We start from the raw sequence: 19911 nt of genomic DNA on the forward strand, positions 1-19911 counted from the left end.
TTTCCTCTCATTATTCTGAATCCTTTTTCAGGTAGACTGCCTATTTCCTCTTCATTTCTTTGGTCTTGTGGGTTTTTACCTTGCTCCTTCAATTGCTGTGTGTTTCTCAGTCTTCTCATTTTGCTTAACTTGCTGTGTTTGTAGTCTCCTCTTCACAGTCTACAGGTTCGTAGTTCCCGTGATTTTGGTGTCTGCCCCCAGTGGCTAAGGTTGGTTCAGTAGATTGTGTAGGTTTCCTGGTAGAGGGAACTAGTGCCTGTGTTCTGGTGGAAGAGGTTGGATCTTCTCCTTCTGGTGGGCAGGGCTGCTTCCAGTGATGTGCTTCGGGGTGTCTGTGACCTTATTATGGTTTTAGGCAGCCTTTCTGCTTGAGGCTGGGGTTGTGTTGCTGTCTTGCTACTTGTTTGGCATAGGGTGTCCAGCACTGTAGCTTGCTGGTCGTTGAGTGGAGCTGGGTCTTGGCATTGAGATGGTGATCTCTGGGAGATTTTCCCCTTTTGATATTACACGGAGCTGGGAGGTCTCTGGTGGACCAATGTCCTGAACTCGGCTCTCCCACCTCAGAGGCACAGACCTGATGCCTGGCTGGAGCACCAAGACCCTGTCTTCCACATGGTTCAAAATAAAAGGGAGTGGGCTTCCCTGGTGACGCAGTGGTTGAGAGTCCGCCTGCCAATGCAGGGGACACGGGTTCATGCCCCGGTCCAGGATGATCCCACGTGCTGCGGAGTGGCTGGGCTCATGAGCCATGGCCGCTGAGCCTGCACATCCAGAGCCTGTGTTCCGCCACGGGAGAGACCACAACAATGAGAGGCCCGCGTACCACAAAAAAAATAAATAAATAATAAATAAATAAATAAAAGGGAGAATTAAAGAAGTAAAGAAAGAAACAAACAAACAAATAAATAAAATAAAGTTATTAAAATAAAAATAATTATTAAAAAAATTTAAAAGTAATAAAAAAATGAAGAGAGTTCCAAACCAACAAACAAATCCACTAATGATAATAAGCACTAATAACTATACTAAAAAAGTAGAAAATAAATAAAAAGTGGACAGTCAGAACCCTAGGACAAATGGTAAAAGTAAACTATACAGAGAAAATCACACACAGAAGCATACACATACACACTCCCAAAAAGGGAAAAAGGAAAAAAATACATGTATTGTTGCTCCCAAAGTCCACTGCCTCATTTGGGATGATTCGCTGTCTATTCAGGTATTCCACAGATGCAGGGTACGTCAAGTTGATTGTGGAGATTTAACCCGCTGCTCCTGAGGCTGCTGGGAGAGATTTCCCTTTCTCTTCTTTGTTTGCACAGCTCCAGGGGCTCAGCTTTGGATTTGGACCTTCCTCTGCATGTAGGTTGCCTGAGGGCGTCTGTTCTTCGCTCAGACAGGACGGGGTTAAAGGAGCCGCTGATTAGGGGGCTCTGGCTCACTCAGGCCTGGGGGAGGGAGGGGTACGTAATGCGGGGCGAGCCTGAGGTGGCAGAGACCGGCGTGATGGTGCACCAGCCTGAGGCTCACTGTGTGTTCTCCCAGGGAAGTTGTCCCTGGATCACGGGAACCTGACAGCAGTGGGCTGCCCAGGCTCCCTGTAGGGGAGGTGTGGATAGTGACCTGTGCTTACACACAGGCTTCTTGGTGGCTGCAGCGGCAGCCTTAGCGTCTCATGCCCGTCTCTGGTGTTGAAGCTGATAGCTGCAGCTTGCGCCTTCTCTGCAGCTCATTTAGGTGGTGCTCTGAATGCCTTCTCCTCATGCACCGTGAAAGAAAGAGGCAAGAAAAAGTCTCTTGCCTTTTCAGCAGGTGCAGACATTTTCCCGGACACCCTCCTGGCTAGCTGTGGTGCACTGGCCCCCTTCAGGCTGTGTTCACGCGCTCAACCCCAGTCCTATCCCTGGGGTCTGACCTCTGAAGCCCAAGCCTCAGCTCCCAGCCCCCACCCGTCCCGGCGGGTGAGCAGACAAGGCTCTCGGGCTGGTGAGTGTTGGTCAGCACTGATCCTCTGTGCGGGAATCTCTCCACTTTCCTTCTGCACCCCTGTTGCTGCGCTGTCCTCGTGGCTCCAAAGCTTCCCCCCGCACCTGCCCCCCCATCTCCGTACGTGAAGGGGCTTCCTAGTGTGTGGAAACTTTTCCTCCTTCAGAGCTCCCTCCCACTGGTGCAGGTCTCGTCCCTATTCTTTTGTCTCTGTTTTTTCTTTTTTCTTTTTCCCTACCCAGGTACGTGGGGAGTTCCTTGCCTTTTGGGAGGTCTGAGTTCTTCTGCCAGCGTTCAGTAGGTGTTCTGTAGGAGTTGTTCCACATATACATGTATTTCTGATATATTTGTGGGGAGGAAGGTGATCTCCATGTCTTACTCTTCCACCATCTTGAAGGTCTCCCAAAATAAATGTTTTTTTGGCCAGAGTAGTTCAATCCAAAAACCATCTTGAAGAAGTATGATTTCAACAAGTTATCAGAAATTCATGCCCATCAGAAGCATGAGTGTGACATTGTGTTTTATAGCATATCTGAGGACAAAATAGAATGAGCAATTTTCTCATTTGTAATGTGAGAATATAAATACTTATTTCATAGTGTTATTATAAAAATAATAAAATATTGTATAAAAAACAGAATAGGCACAAGTCAATGAATTTAGTAAATATTTGTGTTAAAATATATATATATGAATATAAATAAAAACATTTATACTCACCAATCAACAAAATCAGGCAATCTCTGAATTACAATATAGTGCAAGCTACATAGCTTTTGGAGACCTCATAATTGAAGCATACCAAAATTTCAGTCCTGCTGAGCCAATCCATGATTTTGAGAACTCAGTAAATTTCATAAGAGCAGAGGAATGGTTAAAGAAGATGTGTTACATATATACAATGGAATATTACTCAGCCATTAAAAGGAATGAAATTGGGTCATTTGTAGAGACATGGATGGACCTAGAGACTGTCATACAGAATGAAATAAGTCAGAAAGAGAAAAACAAGTACCATACATTGACACATATATGTGGAATCTAGAAAAATGGTACAGATGAACCTGTTTGCAAGGCAGAAAGAGAGACACAGATGTAGAGAACAAATGTATAGACACCAAGGGGAGAAAAGGGGGGTGGGATGAATTGGGAGATTGGGTTTGACATATATAAACTAATATATATAAAATAGATAACTAACGAGAGCCTGCTGGAACTTTACTCAGTGCTCTGCAGTGACCTAAATGGGAAGGAAATCCAAAAAAGAGAGGATGTATGTATATGTATAGCTGATTCATTTTGCTGTACAGTAGAAACTAACACAACATTGTAAAGCAACTATACTCCAATTAAAGAAAAAAGAGAGAGAGAGAGCAATAAGTAGATATCTAAAACCCAGGGAACCAAATTTTGTTTGGATTTAACGCTAGGTCCATACGTTAGCCTCATAAACAGAAGGAAGAACTTTTTTCACTTGCTAATGCCCAGAGCATGGTGAGTGCCCTGTAGCACATGCAGAAAGACAGGAACCCATTTAAATTCATCACATCATAGGGACCCTAATTCACGCTTTATGCAGAGACACATGTACTCTGAGCAAGGCCATAATATTAGCAACTGCAAATCATTCAAACAGTAGAGGAGATGAGAAATAAGTTTTATTCCCAGCTTTACTGGGGAATACTTATAGATAAAATTGTAAGATATTTAAAATATGCAATGTGATATTATTTATATATATATAGAAATGATTCCTACCATTGAGTTAATTAATACTTCCATCACTTCACATATATACCTTTTTTTATTTTTATTTTTGGTGAGAACATTTAAGTACTACCCTCTTAGCAAATTTCAATTATACAATATAGTGCTATCAACTATAGTCACCATGTTATACATTAGATCCTCAGACTTTATTCATCTTTCACTGAAAGATTTTACCTTTTTAACAAACTCTATTTCCCCCACCATCTGCACGTTCACAAACACTTTTCTACTCTCTGTTTTCATGAGTTTGACTTTTAAACAAAAATTTTTTAGATTCCACAAATAAGTGATACCATGCCATATCTGTCTTTCTCTGTCTAGCTAATTTAGTTTAGCATAATATCCTCCACTTTCATCCATGATCTTACAAATGACAGGATTTCCTTCCCTTTTAAGGCTAAATAATGCTCCATTTTATATATATATATATATATATATATATAATGAACTTTTTGGCCAACCCAATATATATATGTCCATATATATGCATATCATATATCATATATATACATATATATCACATTTTCTCTATCCATTTATCTGTCAATTGACACACATTGTTTCCATTCCTTGGCTATCATAAATAATGCTGCTATGAACATGGGAGTACAGATATCTCTTTGAGATCACTTCATTTCCTTTGCATATATACCCAGAAGTAGGATTGCTGGGTCATATAGTAGTTGTTTTTAAATTCTTGGGGAACCTCCATACTATTTTCAACTGTGGCTGTCCAGTTAAATTCCCACCAATGGTGGACAAGTGTTCTCCTTTCGCCACATCCTCTCCAGCGTTGTTAACTTAGTCTTTTTGACAATAGCAATGCTAACAGGTGTGAGGTGATGTATTATTGTGCTTCTGATTTGTACTTCCCTCATTATTAGTGATGTTGAACACTTTTTCATGTACCTGTTGACCTGCTGTAGGTCTTCTTTGGAAAAAATGTCTGTTCAGGTCCTTTGCCCATTTTTTAATTGGATGTTTTTTGCTATTGAGTTGTATCAGTTTTTTGAAATATATATACTTTTTTAATCTTCATACTAGAGTTATAAGTGATTTATCCACAACCATTACAACAGTAGAGTATTCTGAATTTAACTATTAATGTATCTTTACCAGTGAGTTTGATACTTTCATGTATTTTCCTGTTACTAATTAGTGTCATTTCGTTTCAGCTTGAAGAACTTCCTTTAACATATTTGTAGGGCTTGTCTAGTGATAATGTATTCCTTCAGCTTTTGTTTGAAAAATTCTTTATCTTTCCTTCAATTCTTAAGGATAATTTTGCCAGGTAGAATATTCTTCGTTGGTAGTTTTTTTCTTTCCGTATTTGGAATATATTGTGCCACTCCCTTCTGGTGTGCAAAGTCTGCTGAAAAATCTGCTCATAGTCTTATGGTGGTTCCCATGTAAATAACATTGCTTTACTCCTGACGTGCTTAAGATTCTCTCTTTGACAATTTCATTATAATATTTCTCAGTGTGGATCCTTTGGATTCTTCCTTTTGGGAGCTTTATGGGCTTTGTGGACCTTGATGTCTATTTTTTTTCCCAGATTAGAGAAGTTTCCAGCCATTATTTCTTTGAATAAGTTTTCTGCCCCATTCTCTTTCTCTCTTATCCCCCTGGGACCATTAAAATGCATATATAGGACCATTTGATGGTGTCCCATGAGTCTCTTATTAACTATTTTTATTTCAATAGTTTCTTCTTTTTGCTCCTCTGATTGGATAAATTCCACTGCTCTGTCTTTGAGTTTGCTGACCCATCATTCCACTTGATCTCATCTTGTTGAACCCTTCTATTGAATCTTCAGTTCAGTGATTGTATTTTTCAGCTCTGTGATTTTTGTTTGGTTTAATATTTTCTATTTATTTGTTGCAATACTCATTTTCTTCATGCATTGCTCTCACGACCTACGTAAACATCTTTATGTCCATTATTCTGAAGTGTTCGGTAAAGCACTTATCTCTATTTTATTAAGATCTTTTTCTGGATATTTATCTTGTTCTTTTGTTTGAAACATATTCCTCTGTTTCTTCATTTTCATTGAAACTCTATATTGGTTTCTGCACATTATATAAAACGCACATCTTTCCCAGTCTTGACAGAATGGTCTTGGGTAGGAGATGATGAACATTGTTGATTAGCCAAGCTCCTAGTTGTCTCTCGAACTTTTGTATTGTCCAAGCCTCCTTCTTTGTTCCCAGTGACTCCCAGTAGCTGAGAGTGTGCTAAGACACATCAATGTCCCAAAGGACATTGGGACAGGATTGCCGCAAAGGGACAATGTCCCAAAGGGGAGGATTGCAGTCAGCATCTAGATGCAGGTTGACTAAATGCTGAACTATAAGGTCGCAGCTGGGAAAGTATGTAGTTAAGCCCTTTCCTGGGAGAAACTGGGAGAAGGGCATTTTTTTGCCATGGTGGTGGGGGGTGGGGGGTGCTCTTACATCTGTTAAGAACTATTTCTTTGTTTGCTACAATGAATGCAATATCCATTGGCTATTAGAGCCGGACTACATCAGAGGCCCATTTTTGGGTGGCTGCTGCAAAAGCTGAGTTGCCAGATGGGTGTACAAGTTCCTTCAGGGAGATACTGGTGATTTGGTTTTATTACTGGAGCAGGCTAGAGGGAGAATGTATGAGAGGTGTCCACCAGCTTCCCTGTTCATTAGCAAGATCACACCTTGCCCAGTGATGCTTTTTAAATTAGAAGCCTGGCCCTAAGCAGCAGCTTTTAAAATATACAGATAAACCTCTTTCAGGAAAATACTGGAAGACAGGTGATTTTGCTTGCTCCCTGTCCTCTGAGCCCTGGGGGGGGAGAGCTGGTTAAGAATTGCTTCTTTGTTTGCTAAAGTCCTATGGGACTTATGAATGCAAGCCCTTTTGGCTATCAGAGCCAGGCCATCTGGGGACCCACTTCTGGGACAGCAGCCATAAAATCTGGGGCACAGTCATGTGTACAACCTCCTTCCAGGGAGATGTTGGTGGTTTGGAGTAGGTTGTAAGGAGAAGACAGTGGTGTCCTCTGGCTTCCCTGGTCTCTGGGGAGGACCTCAGCCAGCCCCTAGTGCCTGCCATTTCAATGTGTGTGTTATCTCACTTGTCCAATGTATTGGAGGTGCTCAGCTAGTTTCTGGATCTCCTTTAGAGAAATTTCTCTGTGTGTAGCTGTACATTCCATCCATCCACGGGAGGAGGAGAGCTCAGAAGCCTCCCAAGTTGTTATCTTGGTGAACTCCCCCACTGGAATAATTCTGAAACAGAATTAAATCACCACTATATAATTAATAACAGTCTAATTCTACATATAGTTTTTCTGACACTGAGTTCCTTCTCTGCTCTGTGAAGTTTACCTTGATAAACCTAAGGTGAACCAATTTCTCCCTTCAATGAAGACAATTAAGTACTTTATTTTAATTTAGATGTTTATTGAGTGCTTACCATATGCCAGGCACCTCCCACAATCTATCTGCTACAATAGCTGCTCCTCATGTTCAGAGTCTGTTCCTATCCATCTTTGTATTTAATGTGCCTGTTCAGTCGTTATATGACATCTAACCTATGTAAATGTCCACAAGTGTACCTCAGATTTTGTATGCATTATCTAACTTGGTAAGATAGATATGGAATTCCTCCACGATGAGGCTAGAGCACATTTCTTTCTAATCATTGGCCTTTGTTTACTAAGGTCTATCATTGTCCTGCTGTATCAATGTAAAAGCCTAAACAGAGAATTCAAAAGAGGTGATGTCAGCCATATTTTGAAGTGAATTGTGCAATGTGAACTGAGCAACACATTAAGCCAGAGCTGTGCTGTCTATCATGATACCCACTTGCCACATGTGGTCATTGAGATATGCTGTAGGTGTAAAATACACACCAGATTTTGAAGATTTAGTATGAAAAGTAGAACAGACTATCTCATAATACTAGTTTATATTTTTACATGTTGAAATAATATTTTTAATATAATGGGTTCAATAAAATATATAAAATTAACGTCATCTGCTTCTTTTTTTTTTTTTTTTGCAGTACGCGGGCCTCTCACTGCTGTGGCCTCTCCCGTTGCGGAGCACAGGCTCCGGACGCGCAGACTCAGCGGCCATGGCTCACAGGCCCAGCCGCTCCGTGGCATGTGGGATCTTCCCGGACTGGAGCATGAACCCATGTCCCCTGCACCGGCAGGCGGACTCTCAACCACTGCGCCACCAGGGAAGCCCCTGCTTCTTTTTTTAACGTGGTTATTAGAAAATTTTAATTGCCTAAGTGGCTCACATTATGTTTCTAACACACGGCACTCAACCATGTCATGAGTCTTCCTTGTTCTAGAATCTTCCAGGGATCATAACATCTTACTACACGTATTTTGAAAAAAATAAGTGAACTAAATTCAAAGGATATTTTCTTACTACTCACAAAAGATGCTTTGGAAATGGAATTAACTCTCAATTGTCTTTAAGCTATAAATGCTATTAGGTTGAGCCAATTTAGATTTCTTGCACCTTCTTTTTTTAGTATCAGATTTGTTCAAAACCTACACTAAAATGTTTTGACACTCAAACACATTTTTTTATACAGTGATAAGAGAGAAACACAAGCTCACAAAACTGAATGGAAAATTTTAAATAGTTAATAAACTATAATTCAGAAAGATACATGCACTAAATATTCATAGCAGTACTATTTACAATAATCAAAACATGGAAGCAACCTAAATGTCCATCAAAAGATGAATGGATAAAGAAGATGTGGTATATATACATAGTGGAATATTACTCAGCCATGAAAAAGAATGAAATAATGACACTTGAAGCAACATGGATGGACCTAGAGATTATCGTACTAAGTGAAGTGAGTCAGAAGGAGAAAGACAAATATCATATGAAATCACTTATATGTGGAATCTAAAAAAATGATACAAATAAACTTATTTATAAAAGAGAAATGGACATAGAAAACAAACTTATGGTTACCAAATTTGAGGGGGGGATAAGTTAGTTGATTGGGATTAAAATATACACACTACTATATATAAAATAGATAATCAACAAGGACCTACTGTAAAGCACAGGGAACTATACTCAACATCCTTATAATAACCTATAATGGAAAAGAATCTAAAAAAGAGTATATATGTATACACACACACATATATATAAATATATATATATATATATATAATTGAACCACCTTGTTTATGCTTGAAACTAACACGTCATTGTAAATCAACTATATTTCAATAAAATTTAAAATAAAATAACAAACAACCAAACAAACAAGGATGTCAGCATATTGACTAGAATTTCTACTACTGCTCTGGAGCAAGTAAAGTATAGAGCTGAAGACAAGTAGACACCAAACATCCCACATTTAAAGAAAGTTAGTAATTGGGGACGTGACATTTCCTTGTGCAATTACTAAGAGGTTACCAAACAGGTTCTGTTGTCTGCAACCATTTTATTCCTTCTCTTCCTTCACTTTTTAAAGAAGAGGAAACAAGGAAGAAAGAAAGAGGGAGAAAAGAATCATAGAGTTGTTAGTCATAAGCCAACTGAAGAGTACTTGGCCTTTCCTTCCCTTCTCTGTGGTGGAGGGGAAGCAGTTACTTCTTGATGCAAAAGTCAAATGGAGAGGACTCCCAAAGAATCACTTCCACAGAGGCTTGAGAAAGATTGCAAGAAGGGAATACTGACCTCTCATTCCCCATTAGAATTTTGTAACTGCCTCTTACCAATTTGCATAGAAGTAAAGAGGAAGTAGGGAGACATGGCAGGGCCAAGAGTGGGTGCTAAAAACAGAGCTTTTGCATCCTTTTTTGTTATATGTATGGTTAGTTATATGTCAAGCTGCATGTGTACCTATACTAAACAGAAACGGTTGCCTGCTACATGAGAGTCCCAGCAGCAAGAAGAGGTGCCTTGTACAGTGGTAGTGGACTGGAAAGTCGAAATCAGGGAGTTATTCAAGGGACCTCTGTTCCCTGTTATTGTCCCACCTTATACACCCAAAAACACATATACACACCTCACTAGAGATCCATATCCTTATAGACTACCAACTACCAGTCAACACTGGCCAGGAAGTATGTACACCCAAGACATTATTAAAATGTGATCTCAATTTAATTAAAAAAGACTCTACTCCTTTCTACCAGAGCTCCAAACCAGAAGAGCTAAAAGTAGCAGGAGGAGAGAAGTGAAGAAGAAGATTGGACCGTATCCTCACTTCTCAGTTCGTCAGTTTCAATACTGGTTGGGGCTTGGGAGAGGCAAGGAAATAAATATAAACTAGATGTGAGATTTTAGTTTTTAACCGGAGTAACCTGGCCTAGAATTTTTAATAACTGAAAGTCACCAGAACGATGTGGGACCAACTGAAAGTATTGTCAGATTTCAGGAAAGAAGATCTGACAGAGAAAATGTGAAGGCAGTGAGAAAAAGAAAGCATTTTTATTTTAGAACCTCACTGACTTCAGTCTATTCACACAAACAAGTTGCAAGTAAATCATAAATGTTTACTTCTCATTAACTATGGTGCTGGACTACAAAGTGACAGAGATCTTAAGTAGCTACTCTCTAGATTCAAGGAGATTGAAACAGAGCAAAAGATCCTAAGGAAGGTAGCAAGTTAAAAGATGAATTTAAGTAACCACTGCTCCCAAGAACCTTCATCATAGAATAACCATCTTCTTCCTCCTTTTCAATTTCCATTCTTCTCTCCTTTTGGTCACCATTTCACATGTACTCATCGAGGCATTCTTAACTTCTCAAATATATATTATTTTAAAACCAAATAATTTTTGAGTTAGTAGAGATGATCTTGGGATAGAAATTAGTAAGAAATGTAGAAAAAAACCTTTTGTTACCAAGGGGAAAAGCGGAGGAGGGATAAATTGGGAGATCAAGATTGACATATATACATACTACTATATTTAAAATAGATAATTAATAAGAAATTAATGTATAGCACAGGACACACTACTCAATACTCTGTAATGACCTATCTGGGAATAGAATCTGAAAAAGAGTGGATATATGTGTATGTATAACTAATTCACTTTGCTGTACAGTAAAAACTAACACAACATTGTAAATCAACTATACTCCAATGAAAATTAATTTTAAAAAAGAGAAGAAGGGCAGATTTCAAACTAAATAAGGCAATTGGATGCATGGTTTTTCAGTTAGTCTGGTGAGAAATTAGATTTTTATTGGAATTGAAATCATCAGAATGATCCTACTTTCTCAGGGGTGGAATATAAATATTGCAACCTTGGACAGTATGACTAAAATAGATCTTTTCTGTTGAACTTATTCTAAAGTAATTGATCGTCTATATTTAGGGAGTATAGGAACTATAAAAGGTAAAACACAAGCATTTTTAGTAGTTTATTATTAAATTGGGGGAAGTTAAAATGCTTTTAATCACATTGATATTTGATCAATAACTGCATTGTACTAAATGAAAAAATGACTCATCAGGGTACAGTTTGAATGAGAAATTATGCTATGAATGATTGCTTTTATAAGAGAATCCAACTGGATTCTTTCAGGGGGAAATGAGCTCATTCTTTCTAAAGTTATATTCAAGGGGACAAACATATATATCATCTCCTGGGTGATACTAACTCATTGGATAATTGGATAATTCAGTCTCATGTCATAATAAGAGAGAATAATTCCCTTGGGGCAATGATGCACTTAAACAAAATAGATCAGAGATGTGAATAACAGAAGAGGCAGTTACAAAAATTCAGCGTCAGCTTAGAGACGGTTTGAAAACAATTTCTGTCTCAAGAGACAGTTTTGTTGTGGGGGTGGACCTTCAAGATGGCAAAGGATTAAAATGTGGAGATCACCTTCCACCCCACAAATACATCAAAAATACATCTACCTGTGGAACAACTCCTACCAAGCACCTACTGAACGCTGGCAGAAGACCTCACACTTCCCAAAAGGCAAGAAAATCCCAACATACTTGGGTAGGGCAAAAGAAAAAGGAAAAAACAGAGACAAAATAATAGGGATGGGACTTGCACCTCTGAGAGGGAGCTGTGAAGAAGGACAAGTTTCCACACACTAGGAAGCCACTTCACTGGCAGAGACAGGGGATAGGCGGTGGGGAAAGCTTCGGAGCCACGGAGGAGAGAGCAGCAACAGGGGTGCAGAGGGCAAAGCAGAGAGATTCCCACACAGAGGACCAGTGCCAACCAGCACTCACCAGTCTGAGAGGCTTGTCTGCTCGCCCACTGGGGCGAGTGGGGGCTGAGAGTTGAGGCTCAGGCTTTGGAGTTCAGATTCCAGGGAGAGGACTGGGGTTGGCTGTGTGAAGACAGATTGAGGAGGCTAATGCACCACAGCTAGCCAGGAGGGAGTCTGGGAAAAGTCTGGACCTGCCTAAGAAGTAAGAGACCATTGTTTTGGGGTGCAAGGAGAGGGGATTGCTTCCCCATCTGTCCACAGAAGGCAGAGCGCCACCTAAATGAGCTCTAGAGATCGACGCGTGCTGCGGCTATCAGCTCAGACCCTAACGATGGGCATGAAACACTAATGCTGCTGCTGCAGTCACCAAGAAATCTGTGGGCAAGCACAGGTCACTATCCACACCGCCCCATAGAAGCCTGGGCAGCCCATAACTGCCAGGGTTCCATGATCTAAGGACAACTTCCCCGGAAGAACGCACAACGTGCCTCAGGCTGTTAAAATGTCACACCAGCCTCTGCTGTCACAGGCTCGCCCCACATTCCAATTATACTGCCATACCCCGCCCCGCCCCTGGCCTGAATGAGCAAGAGCCCCTAATCAGCCTCTGCTTTAACCCCCTTCTGTCTGGGCAGGGAACAGATGACTAAGGGCGACCTACACACAGACTTGGGGCCAAAAACAAAGCTGAACCCCAAGAGCTATGCGAACAAAGGAGAGAAAGGGAAATTTCTCCATGCAGCCTCAGGAGCAGCAGATTAAATCCCCACAAAAAACTTGCTGTACCCTGCATCTGTGGAATACCTGAATAGACAAAGAATTGTCCCAAAATTGAGGCAGTGGACTTTGGAAGCAACCATAGACTTAGGGTTTGCTGTCTGTGACTGATTTGCTTCTGATTTTTATGTTATCTTAGTTTAGGTTTTAGTGCTTGTTATCACTGGTGAATTTGTTTATTGGTTTGGTTGCTCTCTTTATTATTATTTTTATTTTAAAATATTTTTAATTCAATAATTTAAAATATTTTTTAAAATTTACTATTATTATTTTTCTTTCTTTTTTTCTCCCTTTTCTTCTGAGCCATGTATCTGACAGGGTCTTTGTGCTCCAGCCTGGTGTCAGGCCTGAGCCTCTGAGGTGGGAGACCTGAGTTCAGGACATTGGTCCACCAGAGATCGCCCAGCTCCATGTAATATCAAATGGCAAAAGATCTACCAGAGATCTCCATCTCAACACTAAGACCCAGCTCCACTCAATGGGCAGCAAGTTCCAGTGCTGGACACTCCATGCCAAACAACTAGCAAGACAGGAACACAACTCCATCCATTAGCAGAGAGGCTGCCTAAAATCATACTAAGTTTACAGTCACCCCAAAACACACCACCAGATGTGGCCCTGCCCACCAGAAAGACAAGATCCAGCCTGATCCACCAGAACAAAGGCACCAGCCCCCTCCACCAGGAAGCCTACACAACCCACTGAACCAACCTCACCCACTGGGGGCAGACACCAAAAACAATGGGAATTATGAACCTGCAGCCTGTGAAAAGAAGACCCCAAATACAGCAAATTAAACAAAATGAGAAGATAGAGAAATATGCAGCAGATGAAGGAGCAAGGTAAAAATCTACCAGACAAAACAAATGAAGAGGACATAGGCAGTCTACCAGAAAAATAATTCAGAGTAATGATAGTAAAGAAGAGCCAAATCTCGGAAAAAGAATAGAGAAAATACAAGACATGTTTAACAAGGACCTAGCAGAACTAAAGAGCAAACAAACAATGATGAACAACAAAATAAATGCTATTTAAAATTCTCTAGAAGGAATCAATAGCAGAATAACTGAGGCAGAAGAACGGATAAGTGACCTAGAAAATAAAATAGTGGAAATAACTACTGCAGAGCAGAATAAAGAAAAAAGGATGAAAAGAATTGAGGACAGTCTCAGAGACCTCTGGGACAGCATTAAATGCACCAACATTCGAATTATAGGGGTCCCAGAAGACGAAGAGAAAAAGAAAGGGTCTGAGAAAATATTTGAAGAGATTATAGTTGAAAACTTCCCTAACATGGGAAAGGAAATAGGCAATCAAGTCCAGGAAGGGCAGAGAGTCCCATACAGGATAAATCCAAGGAGAAACATGTCAAGACACATATTACTCAAACTATCAAAAATTAAATACAAAAACCAATATTAAAAGCAGCAAGGGTGTGGGCTTCCCTGGTGGCGCAGTGGTTGAGAATCTGCCTGCTAATGCAGGGGACAAGGGTTCGAGCCCTGGTCTGGGAGGATCCCACATGCCGTGGAGCAGCTGGGCCCGTGAGCCACAGCTACTGAGCCTGTTTGTCTGGAGCCTGTACTCCACAACAAGAGAGACCACGATAGTGAAAGGCCCACGCACTGTGATGAAGAGTGGCCCTCACTTGCCACAATTAGAGAAAGCCCTTGCACAGAAATGAAGACCCAACACAGCAAAAATAAATTAATTAATTAATAAACTCCAACCACCACCAAAAAAAAAAAAAAGAAAAGGCAGCAAGGGAAAAGCAATAAATAATGTACAAAGGAACCCCCATAAGGTTAACAGCTGATCTTTCAGCAGAAACTCTACAAGCCAGAAGGGAGTGGAACGATATATTTAAAGTGATGAAAGGGAAGAACCCACAACCAAGGTTACTCTACCCAGCAAGGATCTCATTCAGATTCGACAGAGAAATTAAAACCTTTACAGACAAGCAAAAAGTTAAGAGGATTCAGCACCACCAAACCAGCTTTACAATAAATGCTAAAGAAACTTCTCTAAGCAGGAAACACAAGAGCAGGAAAAGACCTACAATAACAAACCAAAAACAATTAAGAAAATGGTAATGGGAGCATACATATCGAAAATTACCTTAAATGTAAATGGATTAAATGCTCCAACCAAAAGACATAGACTGGCTGAATGGATACAAAAACAAGACCCATATACACGCTGTCTACAAGAGACCCACCTCAAACTTAGGGACACACACAGACTGAAAATGAGGGGATAGAAAAAGACATGCCATGCAAATTGAAATCAAAAGAAAGCTGGAGTAGCAATTCTCATATCACACAAAACAGACTTTAAACTAAAGACTATTACCAGAGACAAAGAAGGACACTACATAATGATCAAGGGGTCAATCCAAGAAGAAGATATAACAATTGTAAATATTTATGTGCCCAACATAGGAGCACTTCAATAAATAAGGCAAATGCTAACAGCCATAAAAGGGGAAATCAACAGTAACACAATCATAGTAGCAGACTTTAACCTCCCACTTTCACCAATGGACAGATCATCCCAAATGAAAATGAATAAGGAAACACAAGCTTTAAATCACACATTAAACAAGAGGGACTTAACTGATATTCACAGGACATTCCACCCAAAAACAACAGAATACACTTGCTTAAATGCTCATGGATCATTCTCCAGGATAGACCATATCTTGGGTCACAAATCAAGCCTTGGTGAATTTAAGAAAATTGAAATTATATCAAGTATCTTTTTGACCACAACGTTATGAGACAAGGTATCAATTACAGGAAAAACACTAAAAAATACAAACACATGGCAACTCAACAGTATGCTACTAAATAACCAAGAGATCACTGAAGAAATCAATGAGGAAATTTTAAAATACCTAGAAACAAATAACAATGAAAACACGATGACCCAAAACCTACAGGATGCAGCAAAAGCAGTTCTAAGAGTGAAGTTTATAGCAGTACAATACTACCTCAAGAAACAAGAAAAATCGCAAATAAACAACCTAAGCTTACACCTAAAGCAATTAGAGAAAGGAGAACAAAATAAACCCAAATTTAGCAGATGGAAAGAAATCATAAAGATCAGATCAGAAATGAATGAAAAAGAAATAAAGGAAACAATAGCAAAGATCGATAAAACTAAAAGTTGGTTCTTTGAGAAGATAAACAAAATTGATAAAGCATTAGCCAGACTCATCAAGAAAAAAAGGGAGAAGATTCAAATCAATAGAATTTGAAATGAAAAAGAAGTAACAACTGACACTGAAGAAATACAAAGGATCATGAGAGATTACTACAAGAAGCTATATGCCAATAGAATGGACAACCTGGAAGAAATGGACAAATTCTTAGAAAAGCAAAACCTCCTGAGACTGAAGCAGGAAAAAATAGAAAATATAAATAGACCAATCACAAGCACTGAAATTGAGATTGTGATTAAAAGTCTTCCAACAAACAAAAGCCCAGGACCAGCAGGCTTCACAGGAGAATTCAATCAAACATTTAGAGAAGAGCTAAGACCTATCCTTCTCAAACTCTTCCAAAATATAGGAGAAGGAGGAACACTCCCAAACTCATTCTATGAGGCCACCATCACCCTGATACCAAAACCAGATGAAGATGTCACAAAAAACGAAAACTAGAGGCCAATATCACTGATGAACATATATACAAAAATCCTCAACAAAATACTAGCAAACAGAATCTAACAGCACATTAAAAGGATCATATCCTTTTAATCCTTTAACCATGATCAAGTAGAGTTTATCATAGGAATGCAAGGATTCTTCAATTTACACAAATCAATCAATGTGATACACCATTTTAACAAATTGAAGGATGAAAACCATATGATCATCTCAATAGATGCAGAAAAATCTTTTGACAAAATTCAACACCCATTTGTGATAAAAACTCTCCAGAAAGTAGACATAGAGAGAACTTACCTGGACATAATAAAGGCCATATATGACACATTCACAGCCAACATCGTTCTCAATAGTGAAACAGTGAAACCATTTCCTCTAATATCAGGAACAAGACAAGGATGTCCACTTCACCACTATTATTCAACATGTTTTTGGAAGTTTTAGCTACAGCAATCAGAGAAGAAGAAAAAAATGAAAGGAATACAAGTCAGAATTGAAGAAGTAAAACTGTCACTGTTTGCAAATGGCATGATACTATACATAGAGAATCTTAAAGATGCTACCAGAAAACTACTAGAGCAAATCAATGAATATGGTAAAGTAGCAAGATACAAAATTAATGCAAGAAATCACTTATATTCCTATACACTAATGATGAAGAATGTGAAAGAGAAATTAAGGAAACACTCCCATTTACCATTGCAACAAAAAGAATAAAATACCTAGGAATAAACCTACCTAGGGAGACAAAAGACCTGTATGCAGAAAACTATAAGACACTTCTGAAAGAAATTAAAGCTGATACAAATAGATGGAGATATATACCATGTTCTTGGATTGGAAGAATCAACATTGTGAAAATGAGTATATTACTGAAAGCAATCTACAGATTCATGCAATCCCTATCAAACTACCAATGGCATTTTTCACAGAACTAGAACAAAAAATTGTACAATTTGTATGGGAACACAAAAGACCCCGAATAGCCAAAGCAATCTTGAGAAAGAAAAATGGAGCTGGAGGAATCAGACTCCCTGACTTCAGACTATACTACAAAGCTACAGTAATCAAGACAGTATGGTACTCACACAAAAACAGAAATATAGATCAATGGAACAGGGTAGAAAGCCTAGAGATAAACCCATGCACATATGGTCAACTTATGTTTGATACAGAATGCAAGTATATACAATGGAGAAAAGACAGCCTCTTCAATAAGTGGTGCTGGGAAAATTGGACAGCTGCATTTAAAAGAATGATATTCAAACACTTCCTAACACCATATACAAAAATATACTCAAAATGGATTAAAGACCTAAATGTAAGGCCAGATACTGTAAAACTCTTACAGGAAAACATAGGAAGAACAGTCTTTGACATAAATCACAGCAAGATCTTTGACCCTCCTCCTAGAGAAATGGAAATAAAAAGAAAAATAAACAAATGAGACCTCTTGAAACCTAAAGGCTTTTGCACGCAAAGGAAACCATAAACAAGGCAAAAAGACAACCCTGAGAATGGGAGAAAATATTTGTAAAGAAAGCAACTGACAAAGAATCTCCAAAATATACAAGAAGCTTATGCAGCTCAATATCAAAGAAACAACCAACCCAATCCAAAAATGGGCAGAACACCTAAATAGACATTTCTCCAAAGAAGATATACAGATTGCCAACAAACACATAAAAGGTTGCTCAACATCACTAATCATTAGAGAAAAGCAAATGAAAACTACAATGAGGTATCACCTCACTCCAGTTAGAATGGCCATCATCAAAAAGTCTACAAACAATAAATGCTGGAGAGGGTGTGGAGAAAAGGGAACCCTCTTGCACTGTTGGTGGGAATGTAAATTGGTACAGCCACTATGGAGGACGGTACGGAGGTTCCTTAAAAAACTACAAATAGAACTACCATATGACTCAGCAATCCCTCTACTGGGCATATACCCTGGGAAAACCGTAATTCAAAAAGAGACATGTACTACAATGTTCATTGCAGCACTATTTACAATAGCCAAGACATGGAACCAACCTAAGTGTCCATCAACAGATGAATGGATAAAGAAGATGTGGCACATATATATGATGGAATACTACTCAGCCATAAAAAGAAATGAAATTGAGTTATTTGTAGTGAGGTGGATGTACCTAAAGTCTGTCATACAGAGTGAAGTAAGTCAGAAAGTGAAAAACAAATACCATATGCTAACACATATATATAGAATCTTAAAATAATAATAATAATGGTTCTGATGAACTTAGGGCAGGACAGGAATAAAGACACAGATGTAGAGAATGGACTTGAGGACACCGGGGAGGTGGAAGGGTAAACTGGGACGAAGTGAGAGAGTGGCATGGACGTATATGCACTACCAAATGTAAAATAGATAGCTAGTGGGAAGCAGCTGCATAACACAGGGAGGTCAGGTCGGTGGTTTGTGACCACCTAGAGGGGTGGGATAGGGAGAGTGAGAGGGATGCGCAAGAGGGAGGGCATGTGAGTATATATGTATACATATAGCTGATTCACTGTGCTATACAGCAGAAACTAACGCAATACTGTAAAGTTATTATATTGCAATAAAGATGTTTTTTAAAAAGTTAAAGAAAAGACAGTTCTTTTTCATTAATAGCCAAATATTCCTAATCAAATTAAGGAAGAATGAAGCCAAGTATATGTATGAGTGCTTAAACAAGGACATCAAAGTCTGGTCCATACGCTACTGAGCACACCAGCAGAACCGTACTATGGAATCAGAGATGCGAGTTCATGGCTAATTTGTATTCTCTTCGTAGTTTAAAAATAACCAAGTTTTCTTCTGCAAACCAGTTTTGCACTTGGCATCATTCTAGGGCAACTGTATCCGTACTGCTGATCACAGCCGGCCTGTTCATCTCTTGATGGTCCACCAAGGCCACTGTGACTCTTAGCCCCATGCATGTACTCAACATTAGCATCTATGCATGACTATGAGAGACTGCTGAGAAAGAATTTTGCGGTGTAGACATTGACAAAGGGAACTGAAAATAAAGATATTGTTTCATTTATTATGTCTTCCTGCTCTTGTTTCTACTTTTATTTTCTCTTGGACAGACTTTATTGTATATTGACTACATTCTGGATAGCTTATATTTCCTGTGTCTTGTTTGAAGGTATTAGGATCTGATATAGGGTCATGTATAGGTTCTGAATTCATCCAGATGTTCTACAACATAAAACTTTTTGAAAGAAAAATCATGCATGCTCTTCCTGCCAGTTCCATTACCTCATGTCCCCTTCTCTCTTTTTCTGCAGCTCTGAGAGCCAAACTGACCACCACCCTTTTTTTGAATGGGAAGATGATGTAAACGACAAGGTTGATAGGAACATACAGATTCAGATAACAGGGACCTAACTGTTAGTCTTTGTATCATTTCGGGAAGCCAAAGGCCAAAGCTATTGAAGCATCCATTATGAACATGAAGCTATGGATAAGCAAGTCTTAGCTTGCAGATT

Source organism: Monodon monoceros, unplaced genomic scaffold, assembly GCF_005190385.1.
Source record: "Monodon monoceros isolate NGI ecotype Baffin Bay Population unplaced genomic scaffold, NGI_Narwhal_1 Super_Scaffold_16, whole genome shotgun sequence".
Classification (NCBI taxonomy): domain Eukaryota; kingdom Metazoa; phylum Chordata; class Mammalia; order Artiodactyla; family Monodontidae; genus Monodon; species Monodon monoceros.